The sequence below is a fragment of the Bactrocera oleae genome, chromosome 5, assembly GCF_042242935.1.
Source record: "Bactrocera oleae isolate idBacOlea1 chromosome 5, idBacOlea1, whole genome shotgun sequence".
In the NCBI taxonomy this organism is placed as follows: Eukaryota; Metazoa; Arthropoda; class Insecta; order Diptera; family Tephritidae; genus Bactrocera; species Bactrocera oleae.
In genome coordinates this window covers 21173622-21196794 of record NC_091539.1, presented here as the reverse complement: position 1 = coordinate 21196794, position 23173 = coordinate 21173622, and positions in this window count along the sequence as shown.

Genomic DNA, 23173 nt, shown 5'->3' with positions numbered 1-23173 from the left:
TTTTACTGGTTTGCGCTAAAGTAAAATTTCCATGTTATTACAGTATTAACCAAATAATATAACCGAAAAAATTTACACAATTGCGCTGTCTTAGTTTAAGGCTCAAAGTCGATTTGCTCTAAAATTTTCATATTATTACAGTATTAACTAATTAATATAACCAAAAAAAATTTAAAAAATTGCCCTTACTTAGTTTTAAACTCAAAGTCCATTTGCTCTTTAATTGTATATTAATGCTTGAACAATCTACCGCCTATACTGAAAAACATAACTCCTACTGATTTGCGCTAAAGTAAAATTTTTATATTATTACAGTATTAACAAATTAATATACTCGAAAAATTTTAAACAATGGCACTTTCTTAGTTTTAGAGTTAAATACGATTTTTTTGTAAATTGTATATTAATGGACGAACAATCTACCGCTTATATTATACATAACTTTTACTGATTTGCGCTAAAGTAAAATTTCCATATTATTACAGTATTAACAAATTATTATAACCGAAAATATTTACACAATTGCGCTTTCTTAGTTTTAGGCTCAAAATCGATTTGCTCTATAATTTTCATATTTTTACAGTATTATCAAATTAATATATTCGAAAAAGTTTACACAATTGCGCTTTCTTAGTTTAAGGCTCAAAGTCGATTTGCTCTAAAATTTTCATATTATTACAGTATTAACAAATTAATATAACCGAAAAAATTTACACAATTGCACTTTCTTAGTTTTAGACTCAAAGTCGATTTTCTCTTAATTTGTATATTAATACTCGAACAATCTACCGCCTATACTGAAAAACATAACTTTTACAGATTTGCGCTAAAGTAAAATTTTATTGTTATTACAGTATTAACAAATTAATATAATTGAAAAAATTAAAAAAATGGCACTTTCTTAGTTTTAGACTTAATGTCGATTTTCTTGTATATTGATGCTCGAACAGTCTACCGCCTATACTGAAAATCATAACTCCTACTGATTTGCGCTAAAGTAAAATTTTTATATTATTACAGTATTAACAAGTTAATATACTCGAAAAATTTTAAACAATGGCACTTTCTTAGTTTTAGAGTTAAATACGATTTTTTTGTAAATTGTATATTAATGGACGAACAATCTACCGCTTATATTATACATAACTTTTACTGACTTGCGCTAAAGTAAAATTTCCATATTATTACAGTATTAGCAAATTAATATAACCAAAAAAATTTACACAATTGCACTTTCTTAGTTTTAGACTCAAAGTCGATTTTCTCTTAATTTGTATATTAATACTCGAACAATCTACCGCCTATACTGAAAAACATAACTTCTACTGATTTGCGCTAAAGTAAAATTTCCATATTATTACAGTATTAACAAATTATTATAACCGAAAATATTTACACAATTGCGCTTTCTTAGTTTTAGGCTCAAAATCGATTTGCTCTATAATTTTCATATTTTTACAGTATTAACAAATTAATATAACCGAAAAAATTTACACAATTGCGCTTTCTTAGTTTAAGGCTGAAAGTCGATTTGCTCTAAAATTTTCATATTATTACAGTATTAACAAATTAATATAACCGAAAAAATTTACACAATTGCACTTTCTTAGTTTTACACTCAAAGTCGATTTTCTCTTAATTTGTATATTAATACTCGAACAATCTACCGCCTATACTGAAAAACATAACTTCTACTGATTTGCGCTAAAGTAAAATTTCCATATTATTACAGTATTAACAAATTATTATAACCGAAAATATTTACACAATTGCGCTTTCTTAGTTTTAGGCTCAAAATCGATTTGCTCTATAATTTTCATATTTTTACAGTATTAACAAATTAATATAACCGAAAAAATTTACACAATTGCGCTTTCTTAGTTTAAGGCTCAAAGTCGATTTGCTCTAAAATTTTCATATTATTACAGTATTAACTAATTAATATAACCAAAAAAAATTTAAAAAATTGCCCTTACTTAGTTTTAAACTCAAAGTCCATTTGCTCTTTAATTGTATATTAATGCTTGAACAATCTACCGCCTATACTGAAAAACATAACTCCTACTGATTTGCGCTAAAGTAAAATTTTTATATTATTACAGTATTAACAAATTAATATACTCGAAAAATTTTAAACAATGGCACTTTCTTAGTTTTAGACTTAAATACGATTTTTTTGTAAATTGTATATTAATGGACGAACAATCTACCGCTTATATTGAAACACATAACTTTTACTGATTTGCGCTAAAGTAAAATTTTCATGTTATTACAGTATTAACAAATTATTATAATTGAAAAAATTAAAAAAAAATAGCACTTTCTTAGTTTTAGACTTAAAGTCGATTTTCTTGTAAATTGTATATTAATGCTCGAACAGTCTACCGCCTATACTGAAAAACATAACTTTTACTGATTTGGGCTAAAGTAAAATTTTCCTGTTATTACAGTATTAACAAATTATTATAACCGAAAAAATATACACAATTGCGCTTTCTTAGTTTTATTCTCAAAGTCGATTTGCTCTTAAATTGCACAATATATCAATGTTCGAACAAGGTACCGCTTATACTGAAAAACATAACTTTTACTGGTTTGCGCTAAAGTAAAATTTCCATGTTATTACAGTATTAACAAAATAATATAACCGAAAAAATTTACACAATTGCGCTGTCTTAGTTTAAGGCTCAAAGTCGATTTGCTCTAAAATTTTCATATTATTACAGGATTAACTAATTAATATAACCAAAAAAAATTTAAAAAATTGCCCTTACTTAGTTTTAAACTCAAAGTCCATTTGCTCTTTAATTGTATATTAATGCTTGAACAATCTACCGCCTATACTGAAAAACATAACTCCTACTGATTTGCGCTAAAATAAAATTTTTATATTATTACAGTATTAACAAATTAATATACTCGAAAAATTTTAAACAATGGCACTTTCTTAGTTTTAGAGATAAATACGATTTTTTTGTAAATTGTATATTAATGGACGAACAATCTACCGCTTATATTATACATAACTTTTACTGATTTGCGCTAAAGTAAAATTTCCATATTATTACAGTATTAACAAATTAATATAACCAAAAAAATTTACACAATTGCACTTTCTTAGTTTTAGACTCAAAGTCGATTTTCTCTTAATTTGTATATTAATACTCGAACAATCTACCGCCTATACTGAAAAACATAACTTCTACTGATTTGCGCTAAAGTAAAATTTCCATATTATTACAGTATTAACAAATTATTATAACCGAAAATATTTACACAATTGCGCTTTCTTAGTTTTAGGCTCAAAATCGATTTGCTCTATAATTTTCATATTTTTACAGTATTAACAAATTAATATAACCGAAAAAATTTACACAATTGCACTTTCTTAGTTTTACACTCAAAGTCGATTTTCTCTTAATTTGTATATTAATACTCGAACAATCTACCGCCTATACTGAAAAACATAACTTCTACTGATTTGCGCTAAAGTAAAATTTCCATATTATTACAGTATTAACAAATTATTATAACCGAAAATATTTACACAATTGCGCTTTCTTAGGTTTAGGCTCAAAATCGATTTGCTCTATAATTTTCATATTTTTACAGTATTAACAAATTAATATAACCGAAAAAATTTACACAATTGCGCTTTCTTAGTTTAAGGCTCAAAGTCGATTTGCTCTAAAATTTTCATATTATTACAGTATTAACTAATTAATATAACCAAAAAAAATTTAAAAAATTGCCCTTACTTAGTTTTAAACTCAAAGTCCATTTGCTCTTTAATTGTATATTAATGCTTGAACAATCTACCGCCTATACTGAAAAACATAACTCCTACTGATTTGCGCTAAAGTAAAATTTTTATATTATTACAGTATTAACAAATTAATATACTCGAAAAATTTTAAACAATGGCACTTTCTTAGTTTTAGAGTTAAATACGATTTTTTTGTAAATTGTATATTAATGGACGAACAATCTACCGCTTATATTATACATAACTTTTACTGATTTGCGCTAAAGTAAAATTTCCATATTATTACAGTATTAACAAATTAATATAACCAAAAAAATTTACACAATTGCACTTTCTTAGTTTTAGACTCAAAGTCGATTTTCTCTTAATTTTTATATTAATGCTCGAACAGTCTACCGCCTATACTGAAAAACATAACTTTTACTGATTTGGGCTAAAGTAAAATTTTCATGTTATTACAGTATTAACAAATTATTATAACCGAAAAAATTTACACAATTGCGCTTTCTTAGTTTTAGGCTCAAAGTCGATTTGCTCTTAAATTGCACAATATATCAATGTTCGAACAAGGTACCGCTTATACTGAAAAACATAACTTTTACTGGTTTGCGCTAAAGTAAAATTTCCATGTTATTACAGTATTAACAAAATAATATAACCGAAAAAATTTACACAATTGCGCTTTCTTAGTTTTAGGCTCACAATCGATTTGCTCTATAATTTTCATATTATTACAGTATTAACAAATTAATATAACCGAAAAAATTTACACAATTGCGCTTTCTTAGTTTTAGGCTCCAAATCGATTTGCTCTATAATTTTCATATTATTACAGTATTAACAAATTAATATAACCGAAAAAATTTACACAATTGCACTTTCTTAGTTTTAGACTCAAAGTCGATTTTCTCTTAATTTGTATATTAATACTCGAACAATCTACCGCCTATACTGAAAAACATAACTTCTACTGATTTGCGCTAAAGTAAAATTTCCATATTATTACAGTATTAACAAATTATTATAACCGAAAATATTTACACAATTGCGCTTTCTTAGTTTTAGGCTCAAAATCGATTTGCTCTATAATTTTCATATTTTTACAGTATTAACAAATTAATATAACCGAAAAAGTTTACACAATTGCGCTTTCTTAGTTTAAGGCTCAAAGTCGATTTGCTCTAAAATTTTCATATTATTACAGTATTAACAAATTAATATAACCGAAAAAATTTACACAATTGCACTTTCTTAGTTTTAGACTCAAAGTCGATTTTCTCTTAATTTGTATATTAATACTCGAACAATCTACCGCCTATACTGAAAAACATAACTTTTACAGATTTGCGCTAAAGTAAAATTTTATTGTTATTACAGTATTAACAAATTAATATAATTGAAAAAATTAAAAAAATGGCACTTTCTTAGTTTTAGACTTAATGTCGATTTTCTTGTATATTGATGCTCGAACAGTCTACCGCCTATACTGAAAATCATAACTCCTACTGATTTGCGCTAAAGTAACATTTTTATATTATTACAGTATTAACAAGTTAATATACTCGAAAAATTTTAAACAATGGCACTTTCTTAGTTTTAGAGTTAAATACGATTTTTTTGTAAATTGTATATTAATGGACGAACAATCTACCGCTTATATTATACATAACTTTTACTGACTTGCGCTAAAGTAAAATTTCCATATTATTACAGTATTAGCAAATTAATATAACCAAAAAAATTTACACAATTGCACTTTCTTAGTTTTAGACTCAAAGTCGATTTTCTCTTAATTTGTATATTAATACTCGAACAATCTACCGCCTATACTGAAAAACATAACTTCTACTGATTTGCGCTAAAGTAAAATTTCCATATTATTACAGTATTAACAAATTATTATAACCGAAAATATTTACACAATTGCGCTTTCTTAGTTTTAGGCTCAAAATCGATTTGCTCTATAATTTTCATATTTTTACAGTATTAACAAATTAATATAACCGAAAAAATTTACACAATTGCGCTTTCTTAGTTTAAGGCTGAAAGTCGATTTGCTCTAAAATTTTCATATTATTACAGTATTAACAAATTAATATAACCGAAAAAATTTACACAATTGCACTTTCTTAGTTTTACACTCAAAGTCGATTTTCTCTTAATTTGTATATTAATACTCGAACAATCTACCGCCTATACTGAAAAACATAACTTCTACTGATTTGCGCTAAAGTAAAATTTCCATATTATTACAGTATTAACAAATTATTATAACCGAAAATATTTACACAATTGCGCTTTCTTAGTTTTAGGCTCAAAATCGATTTGCTCTATAATTTTCATATTTTTACAGTATTAACAAATTAATATAACCGAAAAAATTTACACAATTGCGCTTTCTTAGTTTAAGGCTCAAAGTCGATTTGCTCTAAAATTTTCATATTATTACAGTATTAACTAATTAATATAACCAAAAAAATTTAAAAAATTGCCCTTACTTAATTTTAAACTCAAAGTCCATTTGCTCTTTAATTGTATATTAATGCTTGAACAATCTACCGCCTATACTGAAAAACATAACTCCTACTGATTTGCGCTAAAGTAAAATTTTTATATTATTACAGTATTAACAAATTAATATACTCGAAAAATTTTAAACAATGGCACTTTCTTAGTTTTAGACTTAAATACGATTTTTTTGTAAATTGTATATTAATGGACGAACAATCTACCGCTTATATTGAAACACATAACTTTTACTGATTTGCGCTAAAGTAAAATTTTCATGTTATTACAGTATTAACAAATTATTATAATTGAAAAAATTAAAAAAAAATAGCACTTTCTTAGTTTTAGACTTAAAGTCGATTTTCTTGTAAATTGTATATTAATGCTCGAACAGTCTACCGCCTATACTGAAAAACATAACTTTTACTGATTTGGGCTAAAGTAAAATTTTCATGTTATTACAGTATTAACAAATTATTATAACCGAAAAAATTTACACAATTGCGCTTTCTTAGTTTTATTCTCAAAGTCGATTTGCTCTTAAATTGCACAATATATCAATGTTCGAACAAGGTACCGCTTATACTGAAAAACATAACTTTTACTGGTTTGCGCTAAAGTAAAATTTCCATGTTATTACAGTATTAACAAAATAATATAACCGAAAAAATTTACACAATTGCGCTGTCTTAGTTTAAGGCTCAAAGTCGATTTGCTCTAAAATTTTCATATTATTACAGGATTAACTAATTAATATAACCAAAAAAAATTTAAAAAATTGCCCTTACTTAGTTTTAAACTCAAAGTCCATTTGCTCTTTAATTGTATATTAATGCTTGAACAATCTACCGCCTATACTGAAAAACATAACTCCTACTGATTTGCGCTAAAGTAAAATTTTTATATTATTACAGTATTAACAAATTAATATACTCGAAAAATTTTAAACAATGGCACTTTCTTAGTTTTAGAGTTAAATACGATTTTTTTGTAAATTGTATATTAATGGACGAACAATCTACCGCTTATATTATACATAACTTTTACTGATTTGCGCTAAAGTAAAATTTCCATATTATTACAGTATTAACAAATTAATATAACCAAAAAAATTTACACAATTGCACTTTCTTAGTTTTAGACTCAAAGTCGATTTTCTCTTAATTTGTATATTAATACTCGAACAATCTACCGCCTATACTGAAAAACATAACTTCTACTGATTTGCGCTAAAGTAAAATTTCCATATTATTACAGTATTAACAAATTATTATAACCGAAAATATTTACACAATTGCGCTTTCTTAGTTTTAGGCTCAAAATCGATTTGCTCTATAATTTTCATATTTTTACAGTATTAACAAATTAATATAACCGAAAAAATTTACACAATTGCACTTTCTTAGTTTTACACTCAAAGTCGATTTTCTCTTAATTTGTATATTAACACTCGAACAATCTACCGCCTATACTGAAAAACATAACTTCTACTGATTTGCGCTAAAGTAAAATTTCCATATTATTACAGTATTAACAAATTATTATAACCGAAAATATTTACACAATTGCGCTTTCTTAGTTTTAGGCTCAAAATCGATTTGCTCTATAATTTTCATATTTTTACAGAATTAACAAATTAATATAACCGAAAAAATTTACACAATTGCGCTTTCTTAGTTTAAGGCTCAAAGTCGATTTGCTCTAAAATTTTCATATTATTACAGTATTAACTAATTAATATAACCAAAAAAAATTTAAAAAATTGCCCTTACTTAGTTTTAAACTCAAAGTCCATTTGCTCTTTAATTGTATATTAATGCTTGAACAATCTACCACCTATACTGAAAAACATAACTCCTACTGATTTGCGCTAAAGTAAAATTTTTATATTATTACAGTATTAACAAATTAATATACTCGAAAAATTTTAAACAATGGCACTTTCTTAGTTTTAGACTTAAATACGATTTTTTTGTAAATTGTATATTAATGGACGAACAATCTACCGCTTATATTGAAACACATAACTTTTACTGATTTGCGCTAAAGTAAAATTTTCATGTTATTACAGTATTAACAAATTATTATAATTGAAAAAATTAAAAAAAAATAGCACTTTCTTAGTTTTAGACTTAAAGTCGATTTTCTTGTAAATTGTATATTAATGCTCGAACAGTCTACCGCCTATACTGAAAAACATAACTTTTACTGATTTGGGCTAAAGTAAAATTTTCATGTTATTACAGTATTAACAAATTATTATAACCGAAAAAATTTACACAATTGCGCTTTCTTAGTTTTATTCTCAAAGTCGATTTGCTCTTAAATTGCACAATATATCAATGTTCGAACAAGGTACCGCTTATACTGAAAAACATAACTTTTACTGGTTTGCGCTAAAGTAAAATTTCCATGTTATTACAGTATTAACAAAATAATATAACCGAAAAAATTTACACAATTGCGCTGTCTTAGTTTAAGGCTCAAAGTCGATTTGCTCTAAAATTTTCATATTATTACAGGATTAACTAATTAATATAACCAAAAAAAATTTAAAAAATTGCCCTTACTTAGTTTTAAACTCAAAGTCCATTTGCTCTTTAATTGTATATTAATGCTTGAACAATCTACCGCCTATACTGAAAAACATAACTCCTACTGATTTGCGCTAAAGTAAAATTTTTATATTATTACAGTATTAACAAATTAATATACTCGAAAAATTTTAAACAATGGCACTTTCTTAGTTTTAGAGTTAAATACGATTTTTTTGTAAATTGTATATTAATGGACGAACAATCTACCGCTTATATTATACATAACTTTTACTGATTTGCGCTAAAGTAAAATTTCCATATTATTACAGTATTAACAAATTATTATAACCGAAAATATTTACACAATTGCGCTTTCTTAGTTTTAGGCTCAAAATCGATTTGCTCTATAATTTTCATATTTTTACAGTATTAACAAATTAATATAACCGAAAAAATTTACACAATTGCACTTTCTTAGTTTTACACTCAAAGTCGATTTTCTCTTAATTTGTATATTAATACTCGAACAATCTACCGCCTATACTGAAAAACATAACTTCTACTGATTTGCGCTAAAGTAAAATTTCCATATTATTACAGTATTAACAAATTATTATAACCGAAAATATTTACACAATTGCGCTTTCTTAGTTTTAGGCTCAAAATCGATTTGCTCTATAATTTTCATATTTTTACAGTATTAACAAATTAATATAACCGAAAAAATTTACACAATTGCACTTTCTTAGTTTTACACTCAAAGTCGATTTTCTCTTAATTTGTATATTAATACTCGAACAATCTACCGCCTATACTGAAAAACATAACTTCTACTGATTTGCGCTAAAGTAAAATTTCCATATTATTACAGTATTAACAAATTATTATAACCGAAAATATTTACACAATTGCGCTTTCTTAGTTTTAGGCTCAAAATCGATTTGCTCTATAATTTTCATATTTTTACAGAATTAACAAATTAATATAACCGAAAAAATTTACACAATTGCGCTTTCTTAGTTTAAGGCTCAAAGTCGATTTGCTCTAAAATTTTCATATTATTACAGTATTAACTAATTAATATAACCAAAAAAAATTTAAAAAATTGCCCTTACTTAGTTTTAAACTCAAAGTCCATTTGCTCTTTAATTGTATATTAATGCTTGAACAATCTACCGCCTATACTGAAAAACATAACTCCTACTGATTTGCGCTAAAGTAAAATTTTTATATTATTACAGTATTAACAAATTAATATACTCGAAAAATTTTAAACAATGGCACTTTCTTAGTTTTAGACTTAAATACGATTTTTTTGTAAATTGTATATTAATGGACGAACAATCTACCGCTTATATTGAAACACATAACTTTTACTGATTTGCGCTAAAGTAAAATTTTCATGTTATTACAGTATTAACAAATTATTATAATTGAAAAAATTAAAAAAAAATAGCACTTTCTTAGTTTTAGACTTAAAGTCGATTTTCTTGTAAATTGTATATTAATGCTCGAACAATCTACCGCCTATACTGAAAAACATAACTTCTACTGATTTGCGCTAAAGTAAAATTTCCATATTATTACAGTATTAACAAATTATTATAACCGAAAATATTTACACAATTGCGCTTTCTTAGTTTTAGGCTCAAAATCGATTTGCTCTATAATTTTCATATTTTTACAGAATTAACAAATTAATATAACCGAAAAAATTTACACAATTGCGCTTTCTTAGTTTAAGGCTCAAAGTCGATTTGCTCTAAAATTTTCATATTATTACAGTATTAACTAATTAATATAACCAAAAAAAATTTAAAAAATTGCCCTTACTTAGTTTTAAACTCAAAGTCCATTTGCTCTTTAATTGTATATTAATGCTTGAACAATCTACCGCCTATACTGAAAAACATAACTCCTACTGATTTGCGCTAAAGTAAAATTTTTATATTATTACAGTATTAACAAATTAATATAACCGAAAAAATTTACACAATTGCGCTTTCTTAGTTTAAGGCTCAAAGTCGATTTGCTCTAAAATTTTCATATTATTACAGTATTAACTAATTAATATAACCAAAAAAAATTTAAAAAATTGCCCTTACTTAGTTTTAAACTCAAAGTCCATTTGCTCTTTAATTGTATATTAATGCTTGAACAATCTACCGCCTATACTGAAAAACATAACTCCTACTGATTTGCGCTAAAGTAAAATTTTTATATTATTACAGTATTAACAAATTAATATACTCGAAAAATTTTAAACAATGGCACTTTCTTAGTTTTAGACTTAAATACGATTTTTTTGTAAATTGTATATTAATGGACGAACAATCTACCGCTTATATTGAAAAACATAACTTTTACTGATTTGGGCTAAAGTAAAATTTTCATGTTATTACAGTATTAACAAATTATTATAACCGAAAAAATTTACACAATTGCGCTTTCTTAGTTTTATTCTCAAAGTCGATTTGCTCTTAAATTGCACAATATATCAATGTTCGAACAAGGTACCGCTTATACTGAAAAACATAACTTTTACTGGTTTGCGCTAAAGTAAAATTTCCATGTTATTACAGTATTAACAAAATAATATAACCGAAAAAATTTACACAATTGCGCTGTCTTAGTTTAAGGCTCAAAGTCGATTTGCTCTAAAATTTTCATATTATTACAGGATTAACTAATTAATATAACCAAAAAAAATTTAAAAAATTGCCCTTACTTAGTTTTAAACTCAAAGTCCATTTGCTCTTTAATTGTATATTAATGCTTGAACAATCTACCGCCTATACTGAAAAACATAACTCCTACTGATTTGCGCTAAAGTAAAATTTTTATATTATTACAGTATTAACAAATTAATATAACCAAAAAAATTTACACAATTGCACTTTCTTAGTTTTAGACTCAAAGTCGATTTTCTCTTAATTTGTATATTAATACTCGAACAATCTACCGCCTATACTGAAAAACATAACTTCTACTGATTTGCGCTAAAGTAAAATTTCCATATTATTACAGTATTAACAAATTATTATAACCGAAAATATTTACACAATTGCGCTTTCTTAGTTTTAGGCTCAAAATCGATTTGCTCTATAATTTTCATATTTTTACAGTATTAACAAATTAATATAACCGAAAAAATTTACACAATTGCGCTTTCTTAGTTTAAGGCTCAAAGTCGATTTGCTATACTCGAAAAATTTTAAACAATGGCACTTTCTTAGTTTTAGAGTTAAATACGATTTTTTTGTAAATTGTATATTAATGGACGAACAATCTACCGCTTATATTATACATAACTTTTACTGATTTGCGCTAAAGTAAAATTTCCATATTATTACAGTATTAACAAATTAATATAACCAAAAAAATTTACACAATTGCACTTTCTTAGTTTTAGACTCAAAGTCGATTTTCTCTTAATTTGTATATTAATACTCGAACAATCTACCGCCTATACTGAAAAACATAACTTCTACTGATTTGCGCTAAAGTAAAATTTCCATATTATTACAGTATTAACAAATTATTATAACCGAAAATATTTACACAATTGCGCTTTCTTAGTTTTAGGCTCAAAATCGATTTGCTCTATAATTTTCATATTTTTACAGTATTAACAAATTAATATAACCGAAAAAATTTACACAATTGCGCTTTCTTAGTTTAAGGCTCAAAGTCGATTTGCTCTAAAATTTTCATATTATTACAGTATTAACAAATTAATATAACAGAAAAAATTTACACAATTGCACTTTCTTAGTTTTAAAATCAAAGTCGATTTTCTCTTAATTTTTATATTAATACTCGAACAATCTACCGCCTATACTGAAAAACATAACTTCTACTGATTTGCGCTAAAGTAAAATTTCCATATTATTACAGTATTAACAAATTATTATAACCGAAAATATTTACACAATTGCGCTTTCTTAGTTTTAGGCTCAAAATCGATTTGCTCTATAATTTTCATATTTTTACAGTATTAACAAATTAATATAACCGAAAAAATTTACACAATTGCGCTTTCTTAGTTTAAGGCTCAAAGTCGATTTGCTCTAAAATTTTCATATTATTACAGTATTAACAAATTAATATACTCGAAAAATTTTAAACAATGGCACTTTCTTAGTTTTAGACTTAAATACGATTTTTTTGTAAATTGTATATTAATGGACGAACAATCTACCGCTTATATTGAAAAACATAACTTTTACTGATTTGCGCTAAAGTAAAATTTTCATGTTATTACAGTATTAACAAATTATTATAATTGAAAAAATTAAAAAAAATAGCACTTTCTTAGTTTTAGACTTAAAGTCGATTTTCTTGTAAATTGTATATTAATGCTCGAACAGTCTACCGCCTGTACTGCAAAACATAACTTTTACTGATTTGGGCTAAAGTAAAATTTTCATGTTATTACAGTATTAACAAATTATTATAACCGAAAAAATTTACACAATTGCGCTTTCTTAGTTTAAGGCTCAAAGTCGATTTGCTCTAAAATTTTCATATTATTACAGTATTAACAAATTAATATACTCGAAAAATTTTAAACAATGGCACTTTCTTAGTTTTAGACTTAAATACGATTTTTTTGTAAATTGTATATTAATGGACGAACAATCTACCGCTTATATTGAAAAACATAACTTTTACTGATTTGGGCTAAAGTAAAATTTTCATGTTATTACAGTTTTAACAAATTATTATAACCGAAAAAATTTACACAATTGCGCTTTCTTAGTTTTAGGCTCAAAGTCGATTTGCTCTTAAATTGCACAATATATCAATGTTCGAACAAGGTACCGCTTATACTGAAAAACATAACTTTTACTGGTTTGCGCTAAAGTAAAATTTCCATGTTATTACAGTATTAACAAAATAATATAACCGAAAAAATTTACACAATTGCACTTTCTTAGTTTTAGACTCAAAGTCGATTTTCTTTTAAATTGTATATTAATAGTCGAACAATCTACCGCCTATACTGAAAAACATCACTTTTACTATTTTGGGTTAAAGTAAAATTTTGAAGTTATTACAGTATTAACAAATTAATATAATTGAAAAAATGTAAAAAATGGCGCTTTTTTAGTTTTAGGCTTCAAGCCGATTTTCTTGTAAATTGTATATAAATGCTCGAACAGTCTACCGCCTGTACTGCAAAACATAACTTTTACTGATTTGGGCTAAAGTAAAATTTTCATGTTATTACAGTATTAACAAATTATTATAACCGAAAAAATTTACACAATTGCGCTTTCTTAGTTTTAGGCTCAAAGTCGATTTGCTCTTAAATTGCACAATATATCAATGTTCGAACAAGGTACCGCTTATACTGAAAAACATAACTTTTACTGGTTTGCGCTAAAGTAAAATTTTCATGTTATTACAGTATTAACAAATTATTATAACCGAAAAAATTTACACAATTGCGCTTTCTTAATTTCAGGCTCAAAGTCGATTTGCTCTTAAATTGCACAATATATCAATGTTCGAACAAGGTACCGCTTATACTGAAAAACATAACTTTTACTGGTTTGCGCTAAAGTAAAATTTCCATGTTATTACAGTATTAACAAAATAATATAACCGAAAAAATTTACACAATTGCACTTTCTTAGTTTTAGGCTCAAAATCGATTTGCTCTATAATTTTCATATTATTACAGTATTAACAAATTAATATAACCGAAAAAATTTACACAATTGCACTTTCTTAGTTTTAGACTCAAAGTCGATTTTCTCTTAATTTGTATATTAATACTCGAACAATCTACCGCCTATACTGAAAAACATAACTTCTACTGATTTGCGCTAAAGTAAAATTTCCATATTATTACAGTATTAACAAATTATTATAACCGAAAATATTTACACAATTGCGCTTTCTTAGTTTTAGGCTCAAAATCGATTTGCTCTATAATTTTCATATTTTTACAGTATTAACAAATTAATATAACCGAAAAAATTTACACAATTGCGCTTTCTTAGTTTAAGGCTCAAAGTCGATTTGCTCTAAAATTTTCATATTATTACAGTATTAACAAATTAATATAACCGAAAAAATTTACACAATTGCACTTTCTTAGTTTTAGACTCAAAGTCGATTTTCTCTTAATTTGTATATTAATACTCGAACAATCTACCGCCTATACTGAAAAACATAACTCCTACTGATTTGCGCTAAAGTAAAATTTTTATATTATTACAGTATTAACAAATTAATATACTCGAAAAATTTTAAACAATGGCACTTTCTTAGTTTTAGACTTAAATACGATTTTTTTGTAAATTGTATATTAATGCTCGAACAGTCTACCGCCTATACTGAAAAACATAACTTTTACTGATTTGGGCTAAAGTAAAATTTTCATGTTATTACAGTATTAACAAATTATTATAACCGAAAAAATTTACACAATTGCGCTTTCTTAGTTTTAGGCTCAAAGTCGATTTGCTCTTAAATTGCACAATATATCAATGTTCGAACAAGGTACCGCTTATACTGAAAAACATAACTTTTACTGGTTTGCGCTAAAGTAAAATTTCCATGTTATTACAGTATTAACAAAATAATATAACCGAAAAAATTTACACAATTGCACTTTCTTAGTTTTAGACTCAAAGTCGATTTTCTTTTAAATTGTATATTAATAGTCGAACAATCTACCGCCTATACTGAAAAACATCACTTTTACTATTTTGGGTTAAAGTAAAATTTTGAAGTTATTACAGTATTAACAAATTAATATAATTGAAAAAATGTAAAAATGGCGCTTTTTTAGTTTTAGGCTTAAAGCCGATTTTCTTGTAAATTGTATATAAATGCTCGAACAGTCTACCGCCTGTACTGCAAAACATAACTTTTACTGATTTGGGCTAAAGTAAAATTTTCATGTTATTACAGTATTAACAAATTATTATAACCGAAAAAATTTACACAATTGCGCTTTCTTAGTTTTAGGCTCAAAGTCGATTTGCTCTTAAATTGCACAATATATCAATGTTCGAACAAGGTACCGCTTATACTGAAAAACATAACTTTTACTGGTTTGCGCTAAAGTAAAATTTTCATGTTATTACAGTATTAACAAATTATTATAACCGAAAAAATTTACACAATTGCGCTTTCTTAGTTTTAGGCTCAAAGTCGATTTGCTCTTAAATTGCACAATATATCAATGTTCGAACAAGGTACCGCTTATACTGAAAAACATAACTTTTACTGGTTTGCGCTAAAGTAAAATTTCCATGTTATTACAGTATTAACAAAATAATATAACCGAAAAAATTTACACAATTGCGCTTTCTTAGTTTTAGGCTCAAAATCGATTTGCTATATAATTTTCATATTATTACAGTATTAACAAACTAATATAACCGAAAATATTTACACAATTGCACTTTCTTAGTTTTAGACTCAAAGTCGATTTTCTCTTAATTTGTATATTAATACTCGAACAATCTACCGCCTATACTGAAAAACATAACTCCTACTGATTTGCGCTAAAGTAAAATTTTTATATTATTACAGTATTAACAAATTAATATACTCGAAAAATTTTAAACAATGGCACTTTCTTAGTTTTAGACTTAAATACGATTTTTTTGTAAATTGTATATTAATGCTCGAACAGTCTACCGCCTATACTGAAAAACATAACTTTTACTGATTTGGGCTAAAGTAAAATTTTCATGTTATTACAGTATTAACAAATTATTATAACCGAAAAAATTTACACAATTGCGCTTTCTTAGTTTTAGGCTCAAAGTCGATTTGCTCTTAAATTGCACAATATATCAATGTTCGAACAAGGTACCGCTTATACTGAAAAACATAACTTTTACTGGTTTGCGCTAAAGTAAAATTTCCATGTTATTACAGTATTAACAAAATAATATAACCGAAAAAATTTACACAATTGCACTTTCTTAGTTTTAGACTCAAAGTCGATTTTCTTTTAAATTGTATATTAATAGTCGAACAATCTACCGCCTATACTGAAAAACATCACTTTTACTATTTTGGGTTAAAGTAAAATTTTGAAGTTATTACAGTATTAACAAATTAATATAATTGAAAAAATGTAAAAATGGCGCTTTTTTAGTTTTAGGCTTAAAGCCGATTTTCTTGTAAATTGTATATAAATGCTCGAACAGTCTACCGCCTGTACTGCAAAACATAACTTTTACTGATTTGGGCTAAAGTAAAATTTTCATGTTATTACAGTATTAACAAATTATTATAACCGAAAAAATTTACACAATTGCGCTTTCTTAGTTTTAGGCTCAAAGTCGATTTGCTCTTAAATTGCACAATATATCAATGTTCGAACAAGGTACCGCTTATACTGAAAAACATAACTTTTACTGGTTTGCGCTAAAGTAAAATTTTCATGTTATTACAGTATTAACAAATTATTATAACCGAAAAAATTTACACAATTGCGCTTTCTTAGTTTTAGGCTCAAAGTCGATTTGCTCTTAAATTGCACAATATATCAATGTTCGAACAAGGTACCGCTTATACTGAAAAACATAACTTTTACTGGTTTGCGCTAAAGTAAAATTTCCATGTTATTACAGTATTAACAAAATAATATAACCGAAAAAATTTACACAATTGCGCTTTCTTAGTTTTAGGCTCAAAATCGATTTGCTATATAATTTTCATATTATTACAGTATTAACAAATTATTATAACCGAAAAAATTTACACAATTGCGCTTTCTTAGTTTTAGGCTCAAAGTCGATTTGCTCTTAAATTGCACAATATATCAATGTTCGAACAAGGTACCGCTTATACTGAAAAACATAACTTTTACTGGTTTGCGCTAAAGTAAAATTTCCATGTTATTACAGTATTAACAAAATAATATAACCGAAAAAATTTACACAATTGCGCTTTCTTAGTTTTAGGCTCAAAATCGATTTGCTATATAATTTCCATGTTATTACAGTATTAACAAAATAATATAACCGAAAAAATTTACACAATTGCACTTTCTTAGTTTTAGACTCAAAGTCGATTTTCTTTTAAATTGTATATTAATAGTCGAACAATCTACCGCCTATACTGAAAAACATCACTTTTACTATTTTGGGTTAAAGTAAAATTTTGAAGTTATTACAGTATTAACAAATTAATATAATTGAAAAAATGTAAAAATGGCGCTTTTTTAGTTTTAGGCTTAAAGCCGATTTTCTTGTAAATTGTATATAAATGCTCGAACAGTCTACCGCCTGTACTGCAAAACATAACTTTTACTGATTTGGGCTAAAGTAAAATTTTCATGTTATTACAGTATTAACAAATTATTATAACCGAAAAAATTTACACAATTGCGCTTTCTTAGTTTTAGGCTCAAAGTCGATTTGCTCTTAAATTGCACAATATATCAATGTTCGAACAAGGTACCGCTTATACTGAAAAACATAACTTTTACTGGTTTGCGCTAAAGTAAAATTTTCATGTTATTACAGTATTAACAAATTATTATAACCGAAAAAATTTACACAATTGCGCTTTCTTAGTTTTAGGCTCAAAGTCGATTTGCTCTTAAATTGCACAATATATCAATGTTCGAACAAGGTACCGCTTATACTGAAAAACATAACTTTTACTGGTTTGCGCTAAAGTAAAATTTCCATGTTATTACAGTATTAACAAAATAATATAACCGAAAAAATTTACACAATTGCGCTTTCTTAGTTTTAGGCTCAAAATCGATTTGCTATATAATTTTCATATTATTACAGTATTAACAAACTAATATAACCGAAAATATTTACACAATTGCACTTTCTTAGTTTTAGGCTCAAAGTCGATTTGCTCTTAAATTGCACAATATATCAATGTTCGAACAAGGTACCGCTTATACTGAAAAACATAACTTTTACTGGTTTGCGCTAAAGTAAAATTTTCATGTTATTACAGTATTAACAAATTATTATAACCGAAAAAATTTACACAATTGCGCTTTCTTAGTTTTAGGCTCAAAGTCGATTTGCTCTTAAATTGCACAATATATCAATGTTCGAACAAGGTACCGCTTATACTGAAAAACATAACTTTTACTGGTTTGCGCTAAAGTAAAATTTCCATGTTATTACAGTATTAACAAAATAATATAACCGAAAAAATTTACACAATTGCGCTTTCTTAGTTTTAGGCTCAAAATCGATTTGCTATATAATTTTCATATTATTACAGTATTAACAAACTAATATAACCGAAAATATTTACACAATGGCACTTTCTTAGTTTTAGACTTAAAACGATTTTCTTGTAAATTGTATATTAATACTCGAACAATCTACCGCCTATACTGAAAAACATAACTTCTACTGATTTGCGCTAAAGTAAAATTTCCATATTATTACAGTATTAACAAATTATTATAACCGAAAATATTTACACAATTGCGCTTTCTTAGTTTAAGGCTCAAAGTCGATTTGCTCTAAAATTTTCATATTATTACAGTATTAACAAATTAATATAACCGAAAAAATTTACACAATTGCACTTTCTTAGTTTTAGACTCAAAGTCGATTTTCTCTTAATTTGTATATTAATACTCGAACAATCTACCGCCTATACTGAAAAACATAACTTTTACTGATTTGCGCTAAAGTAAAATTTTATTGTTATTACAGTATTAACAAATTAATATAATTGAAAAAATTAAAAAAATGACACTTTCTTAGTTTTAGACTTAATGTCGATTTTCTTGTATATTGATGCTCGAACAGTCTACCGCCTATACTGAAAAACATAACTCCTACTGATTTGCGCTAAAGTAAAATTTTTATATTATTACAGTATTAACAAATTAATATACTCGAAAAATTTTAAACAATGGCACTTTCTTAGTTTTAGAGTTAAATACGATTTTTTTGTAAATTGTATATTAATGGACGAACAATCTACCGCTTATATTATACATAACTTTTACTGATTTGCGCTAAAGTAAAATTTCCATATTATTACAGTATTAACAAATTAATATAACCAAAAAAATTTACACAATTGCACTTTCTTAGTTTTAGACTCAAAGTCGATTTTCTCTTAATTTGTATATTAATACTCGAACAATCTACCGCCTATACTGAAAAACATAACTTCTACTGATTTGCGCTAAAGTAAAATTTCCATATTATTACAGTATTAACAAATTATTATAACCGAAAATATTTACACAATTGCGCTTTCTTAGTTTTAGGCTCAAAATCGATTTGCTCTATAATTTTCATATTTTTACAGTATTAACAAATTAATATAACCGAAAAAGTTTACACAATTGCGCTTTCTTAGTTTAAGGCGCAAAGTCGATTTGCTCTAAAATTTTCATATTATTACAGTATTAACAAATTAATATAACCGAAAAAATTTACACAATTGCACTTTCTTAGTTTTACACTCAAAGTCGATTTTCTCTTAATTTGTATATTAATACTCGAACAATCTACCGCCTATACTGAAAAACATAACTTCTACTGATTTGCGCTAAAGTAAAATTTCCATATTATTACAGTATTAACAAATTATTATAACCGAAAATATTTACACAATTGCGCTTTCTTAGTTTTAGGCTCAAAATCGATTTGCTCTATAATTTTCATATTTTTACAGTATTAACAAATTAATATAACCGAAAAAATTTACACAATTGCGCTTTCTTAGTTTAAGGCTCAAAGTCGATTTGCTCTAAAATTTTCATATTATTACAGTATTAACTAATTAATATAACCAAAAAAAATTTAAAAAATTGCCCTTACTTAGTTTTAAACTCTAAGTTCATTTGCTCTTTAATTGTATATTAATGCTTGAACAATCTACCGCCTATACTGAAAAACATAACTCCTACTGATTTGCGCTAAAGTAAAATTTTTATATTATTACAGTATTAACAAATTAATATACTCGAAAAATTTTAAACAATGGCACTTTCTTAGTTTTAGACTTAAATACGATTTTTTTGTAAATTGTATATTAATGGACGAACAATCTACCGCTTATATTGAAAAACATAACTTTTACTGATTTGCGCTAAAGTAAAATTTTCATGTTATTACAGTATTAACAAATTATTATAATTGAAAAAATTAAAAAAAATAGCACTTTCTTAGTATTAGACTTAAAGTCGATTTTCTTGTAAATTGTATATTAATGCTCGAACAGTCTACCGCCTATACTGAAAAACATAACTTTTACTGATTTGGGCTAAAGTAAAATTTTCATGTTATTACAGTATTAACAAATTATTATAACCGAAAAAATTTACACAATTGCGCTTTCTTAGTTTTAGGCTCAAAGTCGATTTGCTCTTAAATTGCACAATATATCAATGTTCGAACAAGGTACCGCTTATACTGAAAAACATAACTTTTACTGGTTTGCGCTAAAGTAAAATTTCCATGTTATTACAGTATTAACAAAATAATATAACCGAAAAAATTTACACAATTGCACTTTCTTAGTTTTAGACTCAAAGTCGATTTTCTTTTAAATTGTATATTAATAGTCGAACAATCTACCGCCTATACTGAAAAACATCACTTTTACTATTTTGGGTTAAAGTAAAATTTTGAAGTTATTACAGTATTAACAAATTAATATAATTGAAAAAATGTAAAAAATGGCGCTTTTTTAGTTTTAGGCTTAAAGCCGATTTTCTTGTAAATTGTATATAAATGCTCGAACAGTCTACCGCCTGTACTGCAAAATATAACTTTTACTGATTTGGGCTAAAGTAAAATTTTCATGTTATTACAGTATTAACAAATTATTATAACCGAAAAAATTTACACAATTGCGCTTTCTTAGTTTTAGGCTCAAAGTCGATTTGCTCTTAAATTGCACAATATATCAATGTTCGAACAAGGTACCGCTTATACTGAAAAACATAACTTTTACTGGTTTGCGCTAAAGTAAAATTTCCATGTTATTACAGTATTAACAAAATAATATAACCGAAAAAATTTACACAATTGCGCTTTCTTAGTTTTAGGCTCAAAATCGATTTGCTCTATAATTTTCATATTATTACAGTATTAACAAATTAATATAACCGAAAAAATTTACACAATTGCACTTTCTTAGTTTTAGACTCAAAGTCGATTTTCTCTTAATTTGTATATTAATACTCGAACAATCTACCGCCTATACTGAAAAACATAACTTCTACTGATTTGCGCTAAAGTAAAATTTCCATATTATTACAGTATTAACAAATTATTATAACCGAAAATATTTACACAATTGCGCTTTCTTAGTTTTAGGCTCAAAATCGATTTGCTCTATAATTTTCATATTTTTACAGTATTAACAAATTAATATAACCGAAAAAATTTACACAATTGCGCTTTCTTAGTTTAAGGCTCAAAGTCGATTTGCTCTAAAATTTTCATATTATTACAGTATTAACTAATTAATATAACCAAAAAAAATTTAAAAAATTGCCCTTACTTAATTTTAAACTCAAAGTTCATTTGCTCTTTAATTGTATATTAATGCTTGAACAATCTACCGCCTATACTGAAAAACATAACTTTTACTGATTTGCGCTAAAGTAAAATTTTATTGTTATTACAGTATTAACAAATTAATATAATTGAAAAAATTAAAAAAATTGCACTTTCTTAGTTTTAGACTTAATGTCGATTTTCTTGTATATTGATGCTCGAACAGTCTACCGCCTATACTGAAAAACATAACTCCTACTGATTTGCGCTAAAGTAAAATTTTTATATTATTACAGTATTAACAAATTAATATAACCGAAAAAATTTACACAATTGCGCTTTCTTAGTTTAAGGCTCAAAGTCGATTTGCTCTAAAATTTTCATATTATTACAGTATTAACAAATTAATATAACCGAAAAAATTTACACAATTGCACTTTCTTAGTTTTAGACTCAAAGTCGATTTTCTCTTAATTTGTATATTAATACTCGAACAATCTACCGCCTATACTGAAAAACATAACTTTTACTGATTTGCGCTAAAGTAAAATTTTATTGTTATTACAGTATTAACAAATTAATATAATTGAAAAAATTAAAAAAATTGCACTTTCTTAGTTTTAGACTTAAAGTCGATTTTCTTGTAAATTGTATATTAATGCTCGAACAGTCTACCGCCTATACTGAAAAACATAACTTTTACTGATTTGGGCTAAAGTAAAATTTTCATGTTATTACAGTATTAACAAATTATTATAACCAAAAAAAATTTAAAAAATTGCCCTTACTTAATTTTAAACTCAAAGTTCATTTGCTCTTTAATTGTATATTAATGCTTGAACAATCTACCGCCTATACTGAAAAACATAACTTTTACT